The sequence below is a fragment of the Equus przewalskii genome, unplaced genomic scaffold (assembly GCF_037783145.1).
Source record: "Equus przewalskii isolate Varuska unplaced genomic scaffold, EquPr2 contig_12299, whole genome shotgun sequence".
Lineage (NCBI taxonomy): Eukaryota > Metazoa > Chordata > Mammalia > Perissodactyla > Equidae > Equus > Equus przewalskii.
This window is the reverse complement of record NW_027227019.1, coordinates 160,790-170,071: the sequence shown is the minus strand read 5'-3', so window position 1 is coordinate 170,071 and position 9,282 is coordinate 160,790. Positions and strand designations below refer to the sequence as shown.

The following is a 9,282-nucleotide window of genomic DNA, read 5'->3' as shown; positions in this document are numbered from 1 at the left end:
AACATTGCCTCTAACCAAGAAGCCCACATCACAGCAAAGCCATGGGCTTGTAGTCATAAACTTCAGCCCCAGAAGTTTGTTCTGCGTATTAGCCAAACTGCTGACTCATTAATTTCAGCGAAAGCAAATTTTCAAAGGTAGCTTGTTTTTCACGTTTGAAAAGAAAATACTCTTTCTTCTAAAGTCCTATTTCAATATAAACTGAGACAAACAAAGTTGCAAGGTGAACTTAGTTTATTTTTCCTTGTAGTAGGACAAATATCTGTGACTTTTATTCATCCTCTAGAATTTCTGTATTAGATTCATTCTAACCTCAAAGGACAATTGATTCTACTTTAGTGATGCTTTTGTGTAATAAAGAAAAGCATCCCTAAAGAATCCATTGAATTCACTAAGTCATTCATTGTGAGAATCTACTGCCTGTTTGTTATTTTAGAGCTAGTAACAAATGTGTTCAGAGTGGGTGACACATTCTTATTCCACCTAAGGTTAATTTATTACACCAGAGTTTTTCCATGACATTTTTCATCTCTGGATTTCTCAAGGTGTATATTAAAGGATTCCTCATGGGAGTGATAATTGTATAAACCACTGTTATGGATTTATCAATGGGAAAGTTGGAAATAGGTCTAACATACATGAAAATACAGGGAACAAAAAAGAGGACAACCACCGTGATGTGGGAACTGTAGGTAGACAGAGCTTTGCACCTCCCTTCCTGACTGTGAGCTTTAAGGGAATTCAGGATGACTCCATAGGAGATTAGTAGAAGGATGAAGATGACCACACAGATTGCTCCATCACTGGCAACCACAGTGAAACCTACAAAGTAGGTGTCAGTGCAGGCGAGTTCCAATAATGGGTACATGTCACATCTGAAGTGGTCAATGACCTGGGGCCACAAAAGGGGAGACTGCACACAAAGAGAAGTTGAACCATAGAGTGCACAAAACCTCCAACCCATGCCACCACCACCAGCAGGATGCAAACCTGTCGATTCACGACACTCAAGTAGTACAGCGGCTTACAGATGGCCACATAGCAATCATAGGCCATTGCCACCAGAATGAAGGCCTCAGCACCTCCAAATAAGTGTTCTAGAAAGAGCTGTCCCATGCAACCTGGGAAGGAAATTGTCTTTTTGTCAAAAAGTAAATCTGTAATCAATTTGGGTGAAATGACAGTGGAATAAATTGCATCCATGAGTGATAGATAGGCAAGGAAGTAGTACATTGGGGAGCCCAGAGAAGGGCTGGCAAAGACAGTCACCACAATGAGCAGGTTGCCCACCATTGTCACAATGTAGATGAGTAAAAACATGACAAATAATGCTTTTTGCCCCTCAGGATCCCGAATGAGGCCCAGGAGGACAAATTCTGTTACATTGTTACTATGTCCCATTTACTCTTCTATAAGGCCTGTTTCAGGGATTAGAGCTCAGAAGAACGGGACCTGAAATGAAATTGTGAACATGACTATGAACATCTCCATTATGTTACAGGCACAACTTCACCATTATGTCTTCTACAGTGGTTTACACACAATAAACATTTAGTAAATATCTATTGAGTTCTTCTACCAAAGAACCCATTACTTCTTCCTTTGACAATTCTACTTCTCCTCAGACGATTTTGTTGGGACTACAATTAAGAGGTTCTATGTAAAAGTCTTTGTGGAACTTCTGTGGAGAAGCACAATCAAAGGCCCAACAATTGAATCTTACATTTAATAAAGCTTTCTTTAAACTGTGTCAGTTCTTGGCATAAAAGTCAGCAATGATGAAAAGAGAAAGGGTTCCTACTCTCTAGAAACTTACTCTCTGCTGATGGTGATAAACTCTAAATAAACTGGCGTAAAGTCAGACCTTTGAGTTGGTAGTGTTTGTGGTGAGCACCGTAACAATATGATCTACGTAACACCAAAAATAATTCCTCTTCTGGAATAACCCACCTAATACTATGATATTCTGCTGTTAGATGTTCAATCCTCCATGTCTCAAAGGAGGTACAGCCTTCATTAATCTCTCATTAAATTTAAAGAAACTAGACTTTGAACAGTATCAAATAACTACAAAATCATTTAATTTTTTGCTCCCTATGGCAACTACTTGGTCTGACCCTCTGTCAGCTTTTTAAGCAGTTGTAATTCTCTCCATTTAATCATTGCCTATCACACATTCTTAACACATAAAATACTACATAAGTTTTCAGCAAATATTTTTGAACTGAAATGAAATAACGCATGACTATCACCAACTATTACATTAACAGGTAGTATGTTTTTATTCAAAACTCTTGGGATGAGAAAGGTAGTGAGGGAGGAGAAAATAGAGGTAGAGGAAAGAGAGGTCGAAGACACTGGGAAGAGGAGTCGAAGACAATGGGACATAGTTTTATTTACAACTCTTCTTAGGTACTAAGAGAGCTCAAGACAGAACTTCAGTGCTCAGATTTGAAAAAGCAGCATACTCAAGGGAAAAGTCCAAGTTCAGGGTAAAAAGGCATGAGTTTGGGTCATTTTCAAAATGCAATTACAAGTCTTCTCAGTTTGCTCATTGGAAAACAAAAGGTTTGAATTAGACATTGTCAGAATCCTTTTCAGTCCAACTATCTATGATACTGTTACTGCAGATCCACCTTATTCTATTCTGCAGACAATTTTATTTTCTTTATTCATATTTTTATAATTAAATAAAATTTTCCATACTTATCACTGTTACTTTAAAAAAAAGCTAGCCAGCAGTAGTGGGATTTGATAATTATGGACACCAAATATTGACTATAAGTTTCTCATTCAGTGTGTACCCATTTAAGATTCTCTCTCAAAGAGAGAGAGCACAGCACTGTGGGGAGTAATGTGGACTCTGGAGCTGCACGTTTTGTGTTGGAATCCAAACTTTGACACCTACTATCCAGGTGACCTTGGGCAACTTAATAAACCTCTCTGTGCCTCAGTTTCATCGTATTTAGAATGGAGATACCAATTATGCCTACACTTTAGGATTGTTGTTTTATTACAAGTAAAGTGTCTAGAACATGGTAAGTGCCTGACATCTGCTAAAGGCTCAATGGATGACAGCTATTATTAATGTTCTTGAATTCTTCAGTATGAGCATCGCATCAGCACAAGACATCTGGATCTTTATCAATTTGATAAGAATTATAGACATACTCCAGGATAAAAAAATATTATATCTATAATTTATGAATCCCAATTGGGGCATAAGATAAGATGGTATGTCTTAGGAATTATCTATTTTGTTATATATGAGTAGTAAGTTTTACCTGCTCATGTAAGTGTTTGGCTAGATGTATTTTAACCAGAAGCAAGCAGAATACCAGAAAAAAAGTAGAAAATAAAAGAAAAGAAGGATCAAATCAGGAAGGATAAATTATATTTAAGAAACAGATATCGACAAGTGATAAGAATATTAATCTGATAATTGTGAGGTCATAGTCTTTAAAAAATCTTCACGAAGACGTCCTTTAGTGAGGATGTGCTGAAAGCCGCAATTCCTTGAGGCTCCCAGGGGTTACTCAGGAGGCTTCTTGGGAAGCTGTACCAAATAAACAGCAAATCCTAGTAGAAGGAAATTCTAGAGGGAAAAAAAGCATTTATCTCTCACTCTACATCTGATGGTTATGACAAAATGACAAGACAAGACATGCAAAATGACAAGAGAGAAGAATTGTATAACTACAAATACAAACCCAAACTTTCAGATTATTCGCTTCTCAGAAAAATCACACAACTACTAACCTCAAATGTAGACAACCTGATTCCCTTCATGTGGATTTGGTGGGGGGAGGACTTGTGCAGGAAAGTCTGAGCTTTCTTTAGAAGCCCACTGTGAGGAGCATTCCACAGGGTCACTCACATCACTGCTCCCACTCAATTCAGACGTTCTGTCATTGCTGAAGCTGTGGATTGATAAAGTCTCACCTGTTGAAGAACATAAGGGTAGAAGGTCATCCTTATCCAATTAATTCTTTTCACTCCTTACTTTCTGCAGAATCTAGTGCTCTTACTCTTATTAATCATCAATATGGAATTTTACCAGGATGAATCTTCTATCAGCCAGGTAAATTATTTACATGTGAAAATTAGGTATATAAACTATTCTCCATAGTGTCAGTTATCAAAAATTTGATACTATAAAAACCAAAAGATAGTATTACTAGGCTTTCAAGTTAAACCAGTAAGTTAACACTTCTCTACTTTAAGAACATAATTTATCATAGTTTCTTAAGAAGATGTTTTGTTAAAAATACAAATTAAAATCCTTTAGATGGAAAATACTATAGTACTTTATAATTACAATTTTATGCCTTGCTAAGTAACAGTAAGCAAGGTCCTTCCCTGAGCATGGGTTTCTTTATGAATATGTATAAACATGGTTGCTGTGATAATTTTAAAAGATTCACACATAACAATTCTTATCAAGCCCCCAGAACAAAATAGCCATTTATTCCTTTATATTCTAACACACTTTATATATCATTTTAAATTCTCTAATAAAACTATCTAAAAGTAATTATAAATATTAACATATCACATAAAATATAACAGCCCTTGAACCTAAGTTATAAATCCATTAGTATATTTGTTATGAATTACACGTTTCTCTTTGTTATTTGGCAAAATGGACAATGAACATCTGTCAGGCTGTAATACCAAAAACAAATACATTTTGTATATTCTGCTTAATTTTTATGTTTTGCTAGCTTACTTTACTAAATTCAGATCTCCTCCAATGAAAATATATGATGTTTAAGGGTTAGCTATATGTAAATATATATATAAATTAAATATATGAATTTTCAATGAATAGCCCTTGTTGTTTGTTACAAGAACTCACCTCTTGGGTTTTTGTTCCTCAGTTTTTAAAATCAGTGCTTCCCTCCTTCACATGAGGTAACGGTAGATACCTCATGTATCTATGTGTGACCATAGAACACATAATAACGTATGGCTGATCAGCAGATCTAGAAATAGTTTCAAGTGGCCACATTTTCCATATTTCCACGCAGGCTCCCCATCATCTGAATCTTTTAGATAAATGTAGGAGTATTCAATGTGGATGCCTAGAACAGAAAGACACAAATACAACATAAATATTTACTGTGCTAAGATAATTGAACATTCTCACCTACTGGGAAAATTTCTTCAAAAAACAAAGCTGATATGTTCTTATGACTACGTAGAAACTGACATAATTAGTGGAAATTAACTTAGGCAAGCCCATTATTTGACAAAACAAAAACGCCCCAAATTTAAAAACACTGAAATTGGTTGTTTGAATGTATCTCTTCTCAGTCAATTACCAAAAGGTACTTTATTTTGTTGATTTAGGATGACATTCATGTCTCTGACCATTAATATATCTCTGTACCTAACAAGGTAAATGTTGAGATTTAATTTCCTAGAATAGCCAATGACTGAGCATTCCCCCTGGTAATAGTAGAGCCATTTAGCCTTTCAATCATTCAAATAGCTTATCCCTAAGGCCTCTTCCTCCATAAAGTAAAAACATGTCTCTACCTCTCTCCAACTTCATCCCAGGAAATTGGGAACTTCCCTAAATTTCTATAAGCAATGAGGGATATCTATGAAAAGGAAAATATAACCAGAAAACACCTACAGGACTAGATATGAGTGGAAAATAGACTGCAACCTGGAAATCTCTTGGGCCATTCTATCAGGAAAATCGTTCTTCCATTTATTTGTGTGGACACAGCCTGTGGTATTCACATCATTACTGCTTTAAATGAGAGCTAATGTAAGGTCATTATAGATTAGTTTGTTAGAATATTCGGAACAAATGCAAATAAAGTAACCTCTTCTGGACAATTTTCTCCCCTAGAACAATACCTAGAGGAAAAAAAGATTTGGCTCTTGCCAAGAAATAGCAGTAAACAGCCAAATATGTGAAAAGCCAGTAATTTGAAAGGAAAAAACTGTTAAACAAAGTAAGTAATAAATTATGAACTTCATATTAGGAAATATTTAGGTAAGGCAAATAATATTTCAGCCAAAATGAAAGGAAAACCAGTTTCAGTCTTCTTCATCCATTCATATCCCCAACAAAGGAGGTCCTTACTCTAGCTGTTAGAGTGTTTGCTCAAGAGGCCCTGAGGCTCAGAGGCGGAAAGCCTTGAGACTGGAAAGTAATTCAAGTTGATGTTTCAATTCTTCAAAATGCAAGTAATCACAGAACTGTAGTTCTGGTTTGGAGTGGATATTGTTGATCAAGGCCTGAATCTATGTCAGGTGGAATCATAATGTTTTTCAGTCCATCAATTCAGTACCTTAATTTTAGTCCAATATCAATTGGGTAACACTTTGTCAAGAAAGGTATTATTTTGCAGCAAGAGCCTGCCTGTACCTCAAATCTCTGACAGCTTCCATTGTTGTTTGTCTTAACATGACTTACTATGGACTCCACTGAGCATGTTCGTCTCCACTGTATTTAGTTTAATATTGCATTTTCTAGGTCATAAGGGTCTTAGGTAAAGAGTCATTAAATACATATATGAACCAACTGAAGATCGTTATTATGTGCTAAGCCACACCAAAAGTTGGAGGTTTTCAGCTTACCTAACAAATGGAGGAAATCCAACAACTCCAAATGTTACATGTATTAATTCTAAGATTTAAAGAATACATGTCAGCACTGTTCCTCTCTTACCGGTGAATGGCAAAACATATAGAAGTTATCCTTAATTTAGGAGAACCATCTGATATGATCAAGGTTACTGTGAACTAAATTGCAACTCAGAGCTGGAGAACTAATATATGCAGAGATATATTTCTCTATGTCCCTCCAAGCTGAATGCAAAAAAACCATTAATGTTTTCTGCATAACTAAATGAAGTGAAAGAATTTGCTAGATGATGGCTACAGCAGCCCAGAAGCTGAATTTATGTGCTCCAACAAGAATAATACACTGAAAATATTAAATGATATAGACATTGCCTTAAAATAGGTAATAATTCACAGTAATTGTCTATAAACCACATCCATTCCCAAACTAGAAAACTAAATGGAGAGACACTATTTGTCAATGGAAAAGCAAGAACGGCTTATTTTGCACCAAATCTCCAAATAAGAGAAGCTGGAAGAGCTAGAGAAATATAAAATGCATGTGTTTAAAAGCATTAGAGATCGAATAAGGAATCAAGGATCTGTAGGGCCAATATTTTTAAGAGAAGAGAAACCAGAGAGCTCGACCCTGCATTTCCTGGCTTCTTTTCTCTATAAAGATGTGAGCTAATTCTCAAAACCACAAATGAAAGGCTGAAAAGCTAAGTGGAACTTCCTACAGATACTTTACCCTGAGGGACAACAAGTGGAATTCAAGGTCTATCAAGGAGAAGAAGCTTGGGGCCAGCTCCATGGCCAAGTGGTTAAAGTGCCACATGCTCCATTTCAGTGGCCCGGGTTCACAGGTTTGGATCCCGGGTGCAGACCAACTCCATGCATCAGCCATGAGCTAAAGGTATCCCACATACAAAGTAGAGGAAGACTGGCACAGATGTTTTCTCAGGGCTAATCTTCTTCAAGGGAAAAAAAGAGGAGAATTGGCAACGGATATTAGTTCAGGGCAAATATTCCTCACCAAAAAAAAGGAAAAGAGTCTTTAGTAAACAATCAGGCTCTCATTTGAGACCATAATGGGCTTTACTGTTGAAGTCAGGGTGAAGAGAAAATAGAGTAGTTCTCAGAGAAACTCAAGCCGAGCTTGAATCATCTAATTTCTTGATGAGAGTATCTGTGTTCTTGCTTTCGCCCAAACCTAGCTCCCAAGTAGAAACAAAATGAAATCTCTTTTAAGGATGAAAACACCATAAAATCCTTGAATTATCTCTACAACTTTTTGAATATAAAATCTGGCACAAAAAAGAAGATAACAAAACATCGGAGAATACAAGGCTTAATTGAAAAGCAATAGCAATAGAAACAGATGTAGATGATCCAGACTAGGAAAAAACAAGCATTTCAAAACAAGCTTAGTATGTTCAAATAATTAAAGCACAAGATGTAAAATAAATTTAATCAAAGGAATTTAAAAATTAAAATATATAACTGAAATTGAGAACTCAATCATTTGGTTTAACAGCAGATTAAACACATATGAATAGGGAATTAATAAATGGGGAGAAAGATTGGAAGAGAATATGCAGAATATGCAAATAAGAGAGAGGTAAAAGGGTAGACAATGCAGGAAATAGCAGAAAAAGACATTTAAAAGGCACAGTGCATAGTTTCAACATACTTTTAATTTAGTTACAATTTAAGAAAGAGAGGAAAAAGAGACAAGGTAGGCAAAATATTTGAAGATAGGACTGAATTTTTCCCAAAACTATTGAAAGGCATTAAGATGTACATTAATTCAGACTTACAAATCTCATGAAGAATAAAATTTTTAAATGATAATTTTGGGCGGCCAGCCCTGGTGGCCTAGTGGTTAAGTTTGGCATGCACTGCTTCAGAGGCTGGGCACAGACCTACACCACTTGTCTGTCACTGCTTATCCTGTGGTGGCGGCTCACTTACAAAAAAAGATTAGCAGATGTTAGCTCAGGTTGAATCTTCCTCAGCAAAAAATTTATTTATTTATTTATTCATTTATAAAGTGATAAATTTCAAAAAACGATAAATAGAAAACGTAGGGCATAATAAAACCAAACACAAAGAGAAAACCTTAAGGACTTATTGCATTCAAGGAAGTAACAATAATAACGACAACCAATCTCCTAAAAGGATAGAAAGCAAGAAGATAGAGGAATTATGTCTTCATAGTACCAAATGAAAACAGAACTAATTGGTATGAGCCTTACAAGGCAAACATCATAAATAAGAGGATAAAAAGTGAAAATAATAAAGTGGAATAAATTTTAGCCAAAAAAGGGGTACTTTTTCTATGCTACTGTCAGAAAGAGAATAGACTTCAAGGCAAGAAGCATTTCCACATATAAAAGTTCTACAAGAGCAAAAGTTCAATATAGCAGAAATATGCAACAATTATAAAAGTGTATGTGACTAAAAACATAGCTTCCTAATATATATTTTGAAAAACTATATTGACTTGAAAGGAATAATAGATAAATCAGCAATAACAGAAATAGATATCAGCACAACTCTCAGTAACTGCAAGAACATGCGCACAACAAAAAATTCATAGAGATATAAAACATTTAAAAAACATCACTAACAAATGTGATCTATGACATAAGAAAACAATACATCCAACAACTGCAAAATCCATCTTCTTTTCAAGTG

The 9,282-nt window shown here is 35.5% G+C and overlaps 1 pseudogene; it reads right to left on the bottom strand.

Moving 5' to 3' along the window:
• Positions 1-413: 413 nt before the first annotated feature.
• Positions 414-1,401, bottom strand: LOC103543827 (olfactory receptor 4A16-like; annotated as a pseudogene).
• Positions 1,402-9,282: the final 7,881 nt, after the last annotated feature.